The 16,200-nt window shown below is 40.9% G+C and overlaps 2 protein-coding genes across 2 annotated transcripts in view; both read right to left on the bottom strand.

The window, feature by feature from the left end:
* clmpa (CXADR like membrane protein a) overlaps nucleotides 1–16,200 on the bottom strand; it is a 358,126-nt gene that overhangs the window by 719 nt on the left and 341,207 nt on the right. The gene's annotated exons all lie outside the window — the stretch shown is intronic.
* The window catches only part of opcml (opioid binding protein/cell adhesion molecule-like), a 409,365-nt gene that overhangs the window by 392,549 nt on the left and 616 nt on the right, over nucleotides 1–16,200 (bottom strand). The window lies entirely within an intron of this gene.

Genomic DNA, 16,200 nt, shown 5'->3' with positions numbered 1-16,200 from the left:
TGTGAGCCCAGAGGTACATTTTATTCTAAAGCAGCTTTGAACGCATTGCCAATTTTTTTGTAAGGTTATAAATACTGTCTAACAACGATCATTAGGCTATTTCAGTTCAAAACCTACTCATTATTTTTTTGATTGTAAACTACCGTGATGCACCAAACCACGGGTCCTGCACCGTGACCCAAACCGTTAGAGCTGAACCCCTAATATTTATCCATAATTATTCCACTGTCTCTTGAATTCTATTCCCTGAGTTTAGCGAAAATATTGTCGATGTAGTTTATAAGAAAGGAGCGCGGGTGCATCAAACACTCCAATTGCAGTTTGTTTGACATTATTTTTAGCATTCATTATTTTACACATTTGTAGTGGCCACAGTTTTTGGAATGGGTTGGGAACCACTGGTCTACAGCTGAACTGTGTGACGGGTTGGACATTTCTTTGTAATCACTCATAATCTCAGAATATCAAATGTGGAGACTAGCGAGGCCCGGCCAAAGGCCGGGTCTCAGCTAGTAGTTACAATAATATTCAAACTGTGCACGGGTACATGCCTTTGCTTCTGATTAGTCCCGGCACCTCTGCTACACACCGTGCTGCACTCCCTCCATTGCCTGTTGCTGCTCTCGGCTCTGTCCGTCGGTGCAGAATGGGTTTCTATCAATTGTGAGCGCAAGCGTGAGAGAAAACAGTGAATCCTGCACTACGAATGCTGTCACGCTGAATTATGAATCACTACTTATCACAAAAGGACACGCTCTGTTGCGACCTCCATGAAATGAGGGTGAAGGAGAAGGAATCGTGACAGTCGGAAATATATTTTGGCCGGCAAAAACACCCCCCAAGAATTGGCGCAATTGGCACGAACCCTATTAAGAGGGGTCAAAGGGAAATTCACTCAATCTTGGAGATACAATGCAAACTCAACACAGAAAGACCCAGAGATTGAACCCTGGAGGTTCATAAAGCTCCAGCAAGGACTTGATGTTAGCTCCGCAGTCCTCACTCCAAGCTGTGCATAGACTCCGGTCACATCTGTAGCACATCTAAACCCCACATCAGTGTGGTTCGCCTTGAGGTTTTTCTGTGTTTTTGTCCGCCAAGATGGAGGATCTAAGGACAGGGGTTGCCAGGGGACGATTGTCCATCTCCTGATTCACTGCTGTCTGACACTTTGACACTGCATTCGCTTTCTATTTTTCATTGATTGAAATGTGCCTCATGTTTGATTTTCAAGCTGCTCTTCTGTTTGAAGTACAAACATGCATTGAATTGAATTACAGCTAAGACGTTCACCCTCAGCAAGCATACTTTCTTTTCTGTGTAACAATAGCTTTTGGCCTTTAATTTAAATTTAACCAGTGCAGTGTGACAACCAGCATGCAGTGTGCAGGGATTCCTATTTCTTGGTCAGGGGTTCTGTTCTGTGCACATTACATGTTTGGCTATTCCCAAAACCATTTTAAAACTACATTGATAAAAGAGACAGGAGTTTTGGAACCATTTTCAGCCTTGCCCACAGCCGCAACATTCTCCCAGTAAATTGGGTGTAAGAGACTGCATGTGCGCCGAATCCCCACAGTCAACCTTCTGGTGAGTGTGTGTGTATACGTGTGTAAACAGCACAACAATGCCATGACCTCGCAGAGACTCGCCGTTAAAAAAGGAAATTCCGTTTGGAAGCCAGACGGAGTCCTTTGTCAGATACGTGCTGCTGGTGGGATGGTCTGCACTCACTGGCCTAGAAACACAATGAGGCTGAGGATGGCGCATTGCATATTTTTACAGTGAATCACAAGTGGTGGCGAGTTGCCGTTGAATGTGTGGACTAAATATTGAAGAAATATTGTGTCCTTTATGATAGTTTTCGTGCTGAATATACATGTTTTATTACACTGAGTATTCAGGGTTTAAACAGGCAGCAGCAAGTCAAGTTTAATGCTTTTTCATGCCATTTTAATGCCCCAATACTACATTTTCCATTGCCACAAACGCAAAACATCTATGTAAAGGGAAACAACAGACAACTCTTGAGTAAATAAGCGTGTACAATTTCAGCCAAAACATCAGCCGAATGTGTTGTAATTTCTGTATTTTTGATTTAATGCCAGTTTGAATCCAATTGAATGCTTTTCAATGGCATTTAAAGGGGCTGGATGCAAGTTGGCCATTTTATACTCACTACTGCCCCATCAGGTCAAATGTGTAACTGCACCTTCTGTATGCTCGTGCATGACGACACTTCGGACCCGAAGTTACAACTTTTTGAGTGACAGTACAGGATTTTAGAGGCAGTTGTGGCAAATAGGTCTGGGTTCATTCTACACCTTAGGACATTGCTGGAACATGTAGGGGGAGGAAAATACATAATTTTAACTCCGTATAGTCCCTTTAAGGCCTTAATTTTCATTTACTGACTTTAAATGCTTTAACCCAACATCTGATCTAGGCAATTTCGTTGTACAATTGTTTAATGACAATAAAGTTATTCATTCATTCATTAATGTCCCGCGTAAACCCTGGATTATTGCACCAAACCACCAACTCATTGCAAACTGTCTACAAACCACAAAAGAAGGAGTAAAGTGTACAAACCGTTAGCAACAGTCTCCTATCAATCGTGGTTAGGCATCAGTATTGAGCCATAATGGAAACGACTCATGATATCATTTTTAACTCATTGATCCAAGTATAGGACATAGCATTTTACTGCACTGCCCTTTACAACGCCAGGGCTGTCTTTACTCTGGTGCAATCAGTGAACACAAACTCCTCATCAGAGACAACAGGCCGGACACGCCTGTGGACACACACACACACTGCACCATTTATCTCCATAATGAACTGTTGTACAGCCACTGAGCACACCCCCACTGGTCAATAGGCTCCATCAGCGCTGAATCACTCTCTCACTCCACTGATGGCAACTGATGACTCCCACCATGCAGCACTGTCATTACCAAGTGCCTTGACTGGTTTGTCGTGGATACTTTTATTTGGCTGTCAACTTTCAAGCCTGCATTTACTCATAGCCCTCCCTTAGTCCGGTTACTCAACGTTTTTGTGCAAAATTTAAAGCACGAACCATAAATAGGACCATTAAGTCCAACAAACAATGTTGAAATTGTCCTTCCTTTCTCTTTTGTCTTTCTGTGAGCTACACTATTTTCCTCAGTGAGTAATTGATAAAAAACACAGAGCCCAGTTGTATGTTATGGGAACAGCGGCTTACACTGCCAATACAATTCTTGTTCTGTCTTGTATCCGATATTCACATCCTATACAGCCCTAAAACACTGAAAGGTTTGTTCTTGCTTTTGTCATTCACTTCAATGGCTTTTCTATTCCCATTCAACGGCCTGGTTTATTTCAAAGATAAATGTCCTAGTTTTACGCATCATATTAAGTTTCTTTAGTTTGTTGCTTAAAGTATCCTATAGTCAAGATTCAAGGCTTTGTTTAAACTGGGTACAAAGAGGTTTCATGTAGATGTTTTTTCTACTTTGTCGATATTTGACAATCAATAGATACAGACGGCATCTTTGGAATTGCCCATATGGTCATGTTCGAAGCAGCCGGAGGGTGGAAACAAAGGGGTAAAACTGAACTTCCTCCTGTTTCTCCACCATTACTTTACCAAATGCTGAATTATGAATATATGTTTCTACTAAATAAAGATACAGAGACATGGAGAGGAGCAAAGTGGTTCAACAAACCATAAATACTTGAAATAACTGACAATTCTAACCAGGGAGCTAATGAAGCTAATGTTTTTCACTCTTACTGAACAATTTGCTGTGATTTTGGCATGACTTTATTGGTGTGCAAAAAGAGTTTAAAATTGTGATTCCATAAAAGGTTTTCCTTCCTCCTCGGCTAGGCCACACCTATGACGCATTGCCCTCTGTATTTATGCCATTTTGAATAAATTACTGGCCGATAATGAATAATAAAGTGAATCAGTTTGCAATAGTTTATGTCTTTTGTTTAAAAATCAAACTTTGAACAGACATTTTATGCAGTAACCCTAACTCTGGGGGGAAAAGGGAGCCGGTTTTTAGTGGCTCTTTCGAAATAAATGGATCCCAAAGACTGGGCTCCCTTACATCCGCCATAAATCCCATCACTATTTATGGACCAACACCTCACATCTTCACAGCTGTTTTTTTAGAGGTTAGAGTTTGCAATGGCTCAACCTGACACAACACAGAGGTGTCATAGGGCCGTGTGAGTGATGTGGTCGGCAGGGAGGCTGACAGGGTAATAGATTGACACACTTTGCACCTGCCATAGCAACATTAGGTAGTGTCAAACATGAGTGAGGCTTGCAATAAAAAGTACAAAATGTGCTGTGTGATGTGTGGGTAGAAATGTTATTAAAGGGATATTTGAGGATTTTTGACATAGGGCCTACTTTCCAGAGTTACCCAGAGTCTTGTTGATTTCTGGAGATATTTTTATCCATGCGGTCCTTATATTTGAAGAGTTTAGTGGTGCTAGGCTAGTGCTAGGCTAGCGCATGTCTTTGGTAACTAGTAGCCTGCATTAAAAACCTCTTCAAAATCATGGGGTAGTCCTCCAAACGTTACCATATCTGATTTGTAGAAAGCTCCTTTTGTGAATTCCACGTGTAGTAATGCCGGCGCAGGTAAACAAACTACTGTAGACCCGGTAACACTGTGTAGCTTACAACCAGGAAGCTGATGCTGCTCAAATATAAGTTATTTTAAATGCAAAATGGTTATACTTAATAAAGTATTCAGTCAACACAGACATTTATATCGGTAGTCTGTAGTTATAAGTGATTTGCCCCAAGTGCATTGTGCTTGGGTCAGACTGTTTTTAATGCAGGCTACTAGTTACCATAGACATGCACTAGCCTAGCACCAGTAAACTCTTCACATATAAGGACTGCATGAAAAAAAAAAAAAAAAAATCTCCAGAAATCAACAACACTTACAACTAACTAGGAAATGAGGCCCTATGTCAAAAATCCTGAAACATCCCTTTAAAGTTGCCTTCATCAAAAAACTACAAGAATTTGAGCATCTTTGTCCATTTTTATAGTTAAGTGTACCTGGATGATTATTACGCCTTTATTTTGCACGTAATATTGATAGAGTCCAATTGGGTTTCAACAAATAAGGGCCTGGCCAATAGCTGTTTTTTTTTTCTTATTTTTTATTTTGTATATAGCATTGCATCTTGCAAATACACAGCTCCATTGTCAGTATGAGCATTCGAGTCTATAAATTGGTGGGCGAAACCAGTGAGAGCGCGGAGAGAAAGAAAAAAACAACACACCAACCACCACATATTAAGAAAAAACCCCAAGATAAATCAATGATTTTTTTCCCCTTTCTCCCACATTCTTTGCTTTCTTTCGCCCCTTCTTTTCCATTTTCTTCCCTTGTCTCTTTCTTTCTTTCATATTACACAATACAGATTTTTGTTTACATGTTTGTTAGAGAAAAAATCCTAGTGCCCGAGCAATAATACAAACCGTATCTGCCTCCTACCTACCTGCCTCGTACCTCCTACAATATACAATAGATTTAGTATTGTAAAACCCACACAATTTACAAATACAGTTTAAAGCTTCAACTACACGCACACACACCCAGTCTGTGTGAACCAGGCTGATCACTCTGTTAAGCCAGTGAATCAAAGTTTGGGGTTAGTTTTTAGCGGTGGTTATCGCTTTAAATCAGGTTTTAATGCTTTGTGAACCTAATGTTAAAGCTTAAAGGGCCACATGTGGCTCCTGGGCCCTTACCTTTACCATACTCTGCTTTAGTAGGATGGTAAAATCCATTAAACACAGTAAGAACATGCATTATTTGGACAGAAATCCCACACAGTTTATTGCTGCGAGACAAGGGCGCTAACAACTTTGCCTCTTTGCCCCAATAATGGTCACACTGTTGATCCTCATTGGTTTACACCGCTACCAGCTTATTTGCCTCAATCACAATACATCATTTTAAGTCTTATGGATCACTGCTGGGAGCTGACACCGGAGCTGCCTATAGCTAGCTGTGGGCGCGTTGTCATTATGATAAATGGTTCAATCAGACGTAGCTTGCGAGGCTATACAGCGTATGAGTCACGCATGGATCCCAAAAGTTCAGGAGCATTTTACAGCTCGAAACTTTATCTCCACACACTATCAGTTTGATAAATACTCGGGCTTATAGGAGAGGGTCTAATGCTCGTTCTCTGGCGGGGGTTGGAGAATGGGGTAGCAGATTGGAAGATAACTCGTCAACCATTTCTATTACGGTTAATCGCAATCAAGAGCGCAGTGCAAAAGTACTTGGCCCACTATCAGATTCTGTACGATATCGCAGCTGTTTTAGTCCCCACACTGCGCGGGACAGTGACAAATGGCGGCACTGGCTCCGACGGTGCATCATGTTCTCGGACGGCACTCACTGTAAACAGAGCGCTGACCGTGTTGAATTTCATAGAAGTACAATAGCGGCAAATTGCACTTAAAATATGTTTCTTAGAAGTTTTGTATATTGGACACAGAAGGTAATGAAGTGCCTGAACCAGAGCTACTGTAAAGGAGCTTGGTGAGAGCCAGATTGTAAAGTTATATCCTCATTATCCTTGTTTAATTTGCACGTGTTTCAATAATCCTGCGCATCCATCTGTTTTACAGACTTAAAACACCCGCCCACACTCCGATATGATTCATTCGGAGAAACCCACATAGCTCCACCATGTGTTTTATAGTCCAGACATTTTAAATTTTGGAACGTTTCTCATTTTAATGCAGCAGCAGAGGCCAGTTTGTGCCTTCTGCTGTCATGATGTATAACTACATGGTCTATTATCATAATTACCCATTGCTATAAGATATAGTAAAAAATATCAAGGCTGCTGTGTCAAAAAAGCAAAATACATTTCCAATGAAAAGACAGTCTTGTATCGCTTTATATCAAGGAGTGCGTGTAAAGAATTCATAAGCATTAGTAAAAAGGGTGAGGGGTTAGGGTTTTGGGTTAGGATTAAGGTAGGCCATGAATAAGCATATTATTCATATTATTCATACAATAGTTAATAGATAATAATATGATAAGCAGCCTATTAATATCTTTACAAACATATTATTCTGGCCTATTAATTACTAATGAGTATTAATGCATTATTAATATACCCGTGAATATAAAGCGTTACCCAAAGCCCATATTTTCACATATAAAATATTATTAAGCAGGAAAAAAATGAAAAGCATTAAGGCATCGTATTTGACCACTGGCTGTATGAGTGTTCATTTATGGTACTGAGCAAGTCTTGATGAGAAGGACATTGCTTTGGTTATTTATAATATAGACATTTCATATGGATTTGACTTTACTTCAAAAATATACTTGAATTGGCACAATCAACAACAAAGGTTGTAAAGGTGATAATATCTGCCAAAAAATATGTATATACTACTGTTTCTGTGCTGTCAGTATACAAACTTTTCATAGTGAATACTAGAAATGTGTCATTCATACTGCATTTAAAGGTGAATTATGCAACTTTTTAAAAGTTGATATTGAGTATGAGTGGTCAGCATGGTGCTTTTACTTTCCCTCACAGTGGTCTCTAGGACGCTCCAGGATCAATTGTTTGGAAAGATTTCACTGCTGACAGACCCTGTCTCTAGAAAATCGATAGAAAGTGATCCTGGAGAATCCTAGAGCCCCCCGTGATGGAAAGTAAAGATGCCATTCTAACCACTCATACAGCCAGTGGTAAAATACTCACAAATATCAACTTTTTTTCTCCACATAAAAAGTTGCATAATTCACCTTTAAATGCAGAATGAATGACAAGTGTTCACTATGAAAAGTTTGTATACTGGCAGCACTGTACAGCACAGCAACAGTAGCATTTTTTCTGGCAATTATTATCACCTTTACTCTCACCCAGTGAAAAGACCATAAATAACCAGGAGACATGGTTTGCATTTTCTTAGTAAAAACATAGAAAACAGGGCATTATCTGTCGTTATTGATTGTGCTATATCAAGTTTATTGTTGAGGTAAAGTCAAATCCATATGAAATGTCTATATATATTCTAAATAACCAAAGCAAATAACCTCCTCATCAAAATGTCTGTGTAAGCTCTCAGTCATTGAAGAACTCCTCATCAAGATGTGCTCAGTACCATAAATGAGCGTTTTGATTCATTACAGCCTTAAAAGCTTATGTAAACAAATAATCTAACCGTGTTCAGCCTCGACTATTGAAATGCTGCAGAGAAAACAAAAAACAATGGCTCCTTGATGAAGCTAAATTAAAATTGCCCTGATATGGACATTTTGGACGAACACTCGCCTCAAATCCTTTCTATACTTTGTCAAAAAAAAAAACGAAAGCTTAAACTAACAATACCCCATTGTCTAAATTGGGATGGAATCACCACACACAGCCATCATCTTGCATTCCCTTAATAACACGTCTAATGGGAAATAAATGATCTTGCGGGTCAGGTCTATTTCGAGCTGACAGACGGAGTTTCAGATTAGGTCCTTTGTGAAGATAACACTGCGGAGAGAAGAAGAGACATGTAGTGAATGGAATTACTCCCACAACTAAATTTAGTATTTGCTTAAAACATCTCCCCCGTGCTCTTCTGGACAGCTTCATTTCCGTATGCAAATGAGTCTAGTGGTGGAGGAGGACCCTAAGCCCTCACCAAGCCAGCGTAGAGTCACTGTCGGGGCTTCTTACTGTAGATCAGAGCTGCAGCACATTTCACAACGACAGTCCAATTAATTCCACCGAAAAAGGAACAGAATCAACACTAGATGTACAAGATTGCGTGCCATGTTTGATACAAGCTGTTCCAGTCGCTTTCAGCGTGCAACTGTACACACAGTTTACGCTGCGGTTGAGGAACGCTTTGTGTTGGAAAGTCAGATACACCAAAAAGAAATCATTCATGTTTGAGTAGTTCTAGAATTGTATTATGTCTAAGACTCAAGAGCTAAAAAATGCTCTTCTTCGCTCTCTTTTGTGAAGGTTTTTTTCTGTTTTTCAACCTTGACCAAAACTACATTCACTACTTTCTTTTCTTTTTTTTACTGCTTGCACTCACTGCTGACAACAAAAAAGGTGTATGTGAGTATGTGAGTCAAATACCTTTTTTCTATGGTGATTTTTTGGAGTAAATTATAAATACCAGTGCACAGGCCCAACAGCATTTTGCAAGCAGGACGTTTTAAAGTATAAAGTTAGTCTTGTCTGTACAAGATGGGCCAAATTCGCCTTCACCTCATGAGGAGACCTTCAGAGTGAGCAGGCCTCTGCTCAGAACTGTTTATGACTCTGTGGAAGCCTCTGCTCTCCACTACGCTGCCGTGTGCTGGGCCCCGGGCAGCACAGAGTGGGACAAGAAGAGACTGGACAAGCTGGACTCTGTGGAGGAGGTGATGGACAGGAGGGTAATAGCCAAGCTCACCTCCATCATGGACAACACGTCCCACCCACTGCACGGGACTGTAGAGGAGCTGAGCAGCTCTTTCAATGGCAGACTGAGACACCCTCAGTGCAAGAAGGAGCGCTGCCGCAGGGCCTTCATCCCCACTGCTGTTAGCTGTTACTTTACAATCATGTACAGTCTATTTGCCAAAACTACGTGCAATAATCTCTGTATCAGCGCCACTTTATCTACGTCACTTTACCTACGTCACTTTATCTACGTCACTTTATCTACGTCACTTTATCTACGTCACTTTATCTACGTCACTTTATCTACGTCACTTTATCAACCACTTGCACTATGACTGTAGGCCTGCACTGCTAATACGGACATTTGTTTTATTATAGTCTGTTTATTTTATTTTTTATTGTTTACGCTTTTTGCCCCTTACAGTTTTAAGTAGTCACTGTATATAAGACACCTCTATTTACCATTTAATTGTTTGCACAAATCCTGTCTATTCTGCACATCCTGAGTGAGAGTCTTATCTTATCTTTAGAAATCAAAAACGTAAAGGAAAATAACAATAAACAATGTATGTACAGACAAACAAACAAGGCAAGGCAAGGCAAGGCAAGTTTATTTGTAGAGCACAATTCATACACAAGGCAATTCAAAGTGCTTCACAGTTGCATAAATACAAGAAAACAAATAGAATCAATAAAAAACATCAACATAAAATTAATCAATTACAGTAAAAGGCGAGAGTGCAGATAAAATACTTTCAGTCATATGCATCGGTAAAAAGAACTGTTTTCAGCCTGGATTTGAACCTTGTCAGAGTTGAGGCCTGTTTCACGTCCTCGTGAAGACAACAAAACAAAATTTCATGTATTTATTTTTAGATTTTTAAAGAGGACTGCACAAAATCACCAGTGCGTGGAATTGTAATGCGCCTTTCAGTGTCAAGTTGGTGATCAGGTTTCATCATATTCCTTATGGGTTTTCCTTGTGTTTCAGGGCTAGATTTCTGCTACTGGGCAGAAATCGCTCTTCAGAATCATTTATCCTTTCTGCGACCAGTTTTAAATTCAAACTAAGGGTTTGTGTTTTTAATGGGTCTCACTGGACCACTGTGAAGCCTGTGAACTGATGTTGCACTTACTTGTCTGTTCTGTTGTGTATGTTTGGCCGGGTCGCTGTACAGAATTGCCCTTCAAGGGATTATTACATTTTCTGCTTCTACAACGCATGTGTGTCTTTTGCCTTTGAGCAACGCACTGAGCCGGTATCTCCATGACTTATACTGATGCGGGGGTCCCAGGCGTGATACTGTGAAAAGTGCCCGAATGTGTTGAGTGTGTAGCGCGGCAGTGTCGGAATAGAACATGCACGCTCAGCACAAGTCCTCCCTCTGAGAGCACGGAGCAAAGAGAATCATGGGAAATAATGCTGATATGTTTAGCCGCATTATTCGACGCTAACGAGCAACACATTCCCAACACAAACAAGCACATTAGAAACATAAGGTTATGCAATCTTACTTTTACTTCAAAGTGTTCCAGAGACTTTCTGCTGATACAGAAGTACAGTTTTTTTTTTTTTTTTTTTTTTTTTGACCTTGCAGCAATTTAAAAAAAAATATCTTACAGGGCTTTACAATTGTTCAAGTAGTAGTAGCATTTATTTACCCAAAGATATACAAAATTGCAGGGATTATCGTCACTTAAGTTTATCAATCAATTCATGTATTGGTTAATATTAAAACCAGACAGTTACCTTGCAAGTTTTTAAGACTTCCATATATCATATTTCCAAAATCGACCCACAGCAAACAAACACATCGGGAATGAGGCACAAACAAAACATGCAATTTGCAACTCTACTCTCTTATTAGACACAAACCAAATAGGCCCAAACAATAACTGAATAACTGAATCTGAGACTCCGCTACTGAGACAACATAGACGTTCATCATTTCGGCAAATTAAAACTCATTGCATAAATTCTGACTGAAACACATCCTGGTGCAAAAGAAGAATTATTTTATTTTATGCTGGATGACACACCCTGTATGTACTGTATGTAAATGAGCCACACCGGATTGTAGCCATGGACTAGATTGCATCTGCACAAAATTTATGCAGTGGACTGGCACAACAAGAACACTATCCCTAGTGGACGCAGTTATAATTGGTTGGTCAAATTATGTTTTAAGTCTCTCACACATCATGGTATTAACTGCATTTTCAACAACGTGCACAGTGACACCTAAAGCTTCATTTATGCTCCCATTTCATGTGTAAATACAGATCAGTGTGTTACAAGCGTAGTTACTGTTGCTGCACGTATGCTTCCACACATTTATATTTATGTCCATCATGCTGTACGTGTCGGCGGCAAGTCCTCCGGAACCATCACACTGAACACAGGGGCTCCCCAAGGCTGTTTGCTGAGCCCCCTCCTTTTCACTCTGCTGACCCATGACTGCACTCCAAAGTACAACTCAAAACTCTTCATCAAGTTTGCAGACGACACAACAGTGGTGGAGCAACAGAGACGAGTCAAACTACAGGAGCGAGATGAGCAGTCTGACCACGTGGTGCACACAGAACAATCTCTCTCTAAATGTGGAGAAGACAAAAGAGATTGTGGTGGACTTTCGAAGACCGCGGGTCCAGCATGCTCCTCTAACAGTCAACAGCCATCACACAGTCTCTTCAAAGCAATGCCTTGAGGGAGGAGACTGCGGAATCTACGGTCCAGTTCCAGTCGACTGAAGAACAATATCATACACAAGGCCATTGGGAAGCTGAACTCCCTGCGCTCCCCCCCACCGCCACTCCACAATCAAGGATGAGCGAAAGATCATTTCAAATCATTCACATGGTTTGACAAATAAAAAATCTTGAATCCTGAATTATTGAAAATTGCCACCAGAGGGCGCTGGACAATTAACCCAAACAGGAGATGAAGAGCTGGGACCAAAACAATATGGCGCCACTCGCAATGTTTTTTACACCACACTTACTGAGGTATAGTCAAGAGGAGGAGGTAACGCAGTGATGGGTTTTGTTTGCAATTGGTTCAGATAACGTTTTTTTTTTTCAAGTTTAGCCATTTGTTCTGCTTCACCTGTTGAGCTGTGTGCAGTAGTGTCCCCAGTGGTTAGCTCACGTACTGCTCCATTGCTATGACTCAACAAAGCGACTGAATCACTGAATCACCCAGCAGACTTGTGACTTAATTATCTATACTTTTGCGTGTGTGAATCATTTAGCTATTATTTGTGTTTCCTATGTTTGCCCCACAATTCAAAGTGGCTGGGAGGTCAGGATCATTACCCAGATCTTGAGCAAGGTTTATGTTTTATACCAATAGCTGGACATTTTACCAATTTTGCATATTTTTGGGAGGGTGCATGCGGGAAACTGGAGTAAACCCGCATAGAACACCAAAGCTCCACAAAGTCCTAACATATTTTTCATTTCGGCACACTGTGTGATTTACAGTCCCCATCCAACCTCACACCATTCACCGTGATCATTTGAATACATAAGTAGCACTATACACTACGTCCGCCACCTTGACCAGCCAATAATCTCTGCGCTATAGGCCCGTGTTCCCATTACACAGGCTGCAGGGCACACTTGCATTGGATTAATAGGCCAAAGAGACAAGGTGAGGAGAGTCATTGATCTTAGGCAGATTTAATGGATATGTGCCCAGCCAGATTTATCAGCGCTGAGATAACTATCCGCCACCACAGGCAATCTGTTCTCCTGCTGCCAGCACTCGCTCTCAACGACCGTGCGCAACAACTGCTATCAAAACATGAGGAAATTAGAACTACTCCATTTCAACACCGATCACAATATTTTACTGTTTTATTCACAGAAGAAAATGAGACAGTGTCGTGAAAACTTTTGTTTAGGTATGATTCAAGACTCCAGTCATAACATGAATTTCCAAATCACCCCCAAAAAACTGTGACCTTTCCATTTATCATTTAAAGGTTTGAGTAAGCCCTCAGTCGTACAGGAGTTTTCCATCTGTGACAAATTAAAGTACTGGATTTTCTCCACAAATTAATATTGAATAAACATTACATAAACCTATACAGCTGAAATTATGACCAAAACAACTGTCATTTTTTAGAGATTAAGATGTTTCTATACTTTTATAAACCCTGGAAAGGGTTTGCGGCCCACTTTTAGGTCCAGACTTGAGAATCATTGAGAACAAGGAAACTCAAGAAGGGCTACTGGTTATGTTTTAAACGGCAGCTTTTGAGAAACGGCAATGGGAACAATATTCTAATACGAGCAATCTTAAGCCACAAATTTTACCCAATAAAAAAACATCCATCCATCCATTTTCTTCCACTTGTCTGTTGCCGGACACACATTGCACCAGCCCCTTATGGCTCCTCCTGCAGGTGGTGGGTCCAAGGAAGGACGGCCTCACGATTAAACGGGTCTGTTGGTCTCTCATAAGGGGCTTCTGAATCTCTCTTTGTCTGACCCGTCACTTATGACCTGTTTGCCCTGGGAGACCCTACAGGGGCACAAAGCCCCCGACAACAGCGCTCCAGGATCATTTAGGTTCTGAAACCTGCGTTTCCAGGAGGGGATAATTCAAACACAAGAATTTATTTTATGGCAGATATTTTCATAATTGAAAAATTAATTGTAAATGCACAAACATGTGCCTTTGCTGTGAGCAGCCCACCTCTCCTTAGACTTGACTGTAACTTTACTGGGAGTGGGTATGGCTCATCTCCATGGAGATGTCGACTAAAGTCAGCAGAATTTGAGGTTAGGGTCTCATTCAAACCCATTCTTTGATTACCCACTTCAGTAATTGCATTTTTTGTTTTGAGCTGGTCATTAGGAGCATGTTTTATATTGATCGCATTCTGTATAGGCCAGAATGTTACGTAGTGTCCCTTTAAAATATTGTTCGTAGCTGACAAAACATTTTTATGGGCTCAACATGTATAACGCTTTTCCACCTACATAGGCGCTCAAAGCTTTTTACAGCAAGGATCCACTCACCCATTCATACACCAATGTACACAGACACTGGAGGCAAGGTGGAGGAAGTGTCTTGCCCAAGGACACACTGACAGTGTACAACTTCAGGAGGTGGGATCTGAACCCCCCACCTTCAGATCATGAGACGACACGCTCCACCATCTGCGCCACAGTCGCCCATAAATGTTCTCAATTCTAAAACAACTCAGGACAGATCACAACTTGAGAACCTTTGTCTGCGAACATATTTAAAATGACTGAAATTCTGCTGAACGGATTTCCTCCAAACGCTCTGTTCCATTAACTGATGTCGTGAAGTGGTGTCCTGAATTTTACAGTCTGTGCCCACTTATCTGATCCTTTCAGCACTCAAATTGCCTTCACTGCAAAGCATATCTTCCTATGGCGTTTTAGTCTCACGCCAACAGCTTCACTGCTCTCCCGCTGCCTTTACAAAGTGCAGAAATCTGAACTGGTATGCATTTACGTTTGTGTTTTCCTTTAGATTACATTAAAGGAGTGATGAATACGGTGTGAAAAGGGCCCCATAGCGCCTAATGTGAGACCTTTGCGACACTTACAAAAACAGTTGATGTGTCAGCAAATGATGCAAAATTGCATCACTAGCACTTTTGTCTTTTCCTGATAAATCAAATACTCGTATCTAAAAACATTTCGACTAAACTTCCTCGAAACTGGAGTTAGCACAATATATATAGGTAAGAGCAGCGGGCCATGCATCACATTATTTGGCTGTCAGACTGTCTCGTGTAATCGCCTTCACGTAATCCCTCTGAGGTGGTGGAAACATATTGCGCGGCGCCTTGGCTTTGGCTGGGGGCATATTTGCATTTTCAGACGTCGGGAATGCTTAATGTAATTTCTACAGACGTCCCCCGTGATATGAGTGCAACGGTTTAGGCAAAGTCTGGCCGCGAGGGCAACTTCGGCGATTCAATTTCCGCTCCGTCGGTCATGCCTCTCTATTGTAAATCATTCAGGGGTATTGATAGGCGCGTATGTTCTCGCCGCTGGCCCGATCGATGCATTTTCAAACAGGAGCGCGCGGGATCGATTGTGATCTAAACGTCTGACAAAATGATGCCTCTGATGAGCCTATGGAACAAAGTCGAAAACTGAGCAGAGATTATCCGCATTCAGAAATAAACACAGCAAAGCAAGGCGCTAGAAACAACTTGACTAACCAAAACAATTATTTTTTTGCTCAAGGCGAGAAAGTGCAGTTGTATATGAAACACTAAATTTGGACAACTTTAGGCCATGAGGTGGAAAACTATCCCAAAAGCTTGTATTTGTGGCTTTGATTTTTGGCAAATGGCTTGAGCCAGTGTTGCAATGTAGGATTTATTTCGTTGACATTCTAGATGGAAAGTTGTCACGGCAATTGTGGCGAGTTAGTAGTCCATCAGGAAGGGGTACAGCAGCCCAAACGATAATGGAAATCACTGTACACAAAGGGGCAGATGGCATGCCGTTATGACTTCGTATGCGCAAAGCCAAAGACAAGAAATTAAAAGTACGTATTGGCACATTATGATGTCAGTTTATCTTTATTACAGCTGAGCAGTAAGTTATGTGTTGTGCCAGAAGAAAGAAAAGAGTAAATTATAATGAAAACTACAGTATAGAGAGCAGCAGATTTGCTCTGACAGCTTCATATGCGCAGAAGAAGAGTTATATATTGGTACACATTACACATTATCTCTTCATTTTTTACTGCTC

This window comes from Gobius niger (assembly GCF_951799975.1).
Source record: "Gobius niger genome assembly, chromosome: 11".
NCBI lineage: Eukaryota > Metazoa > Chordata > Actinopteri > Gobiiformes > Gobiidae > Gobius > Gobius niger.
This window is presented reverse-complemented; position numbering and strand designations above follow the sequence as displayed.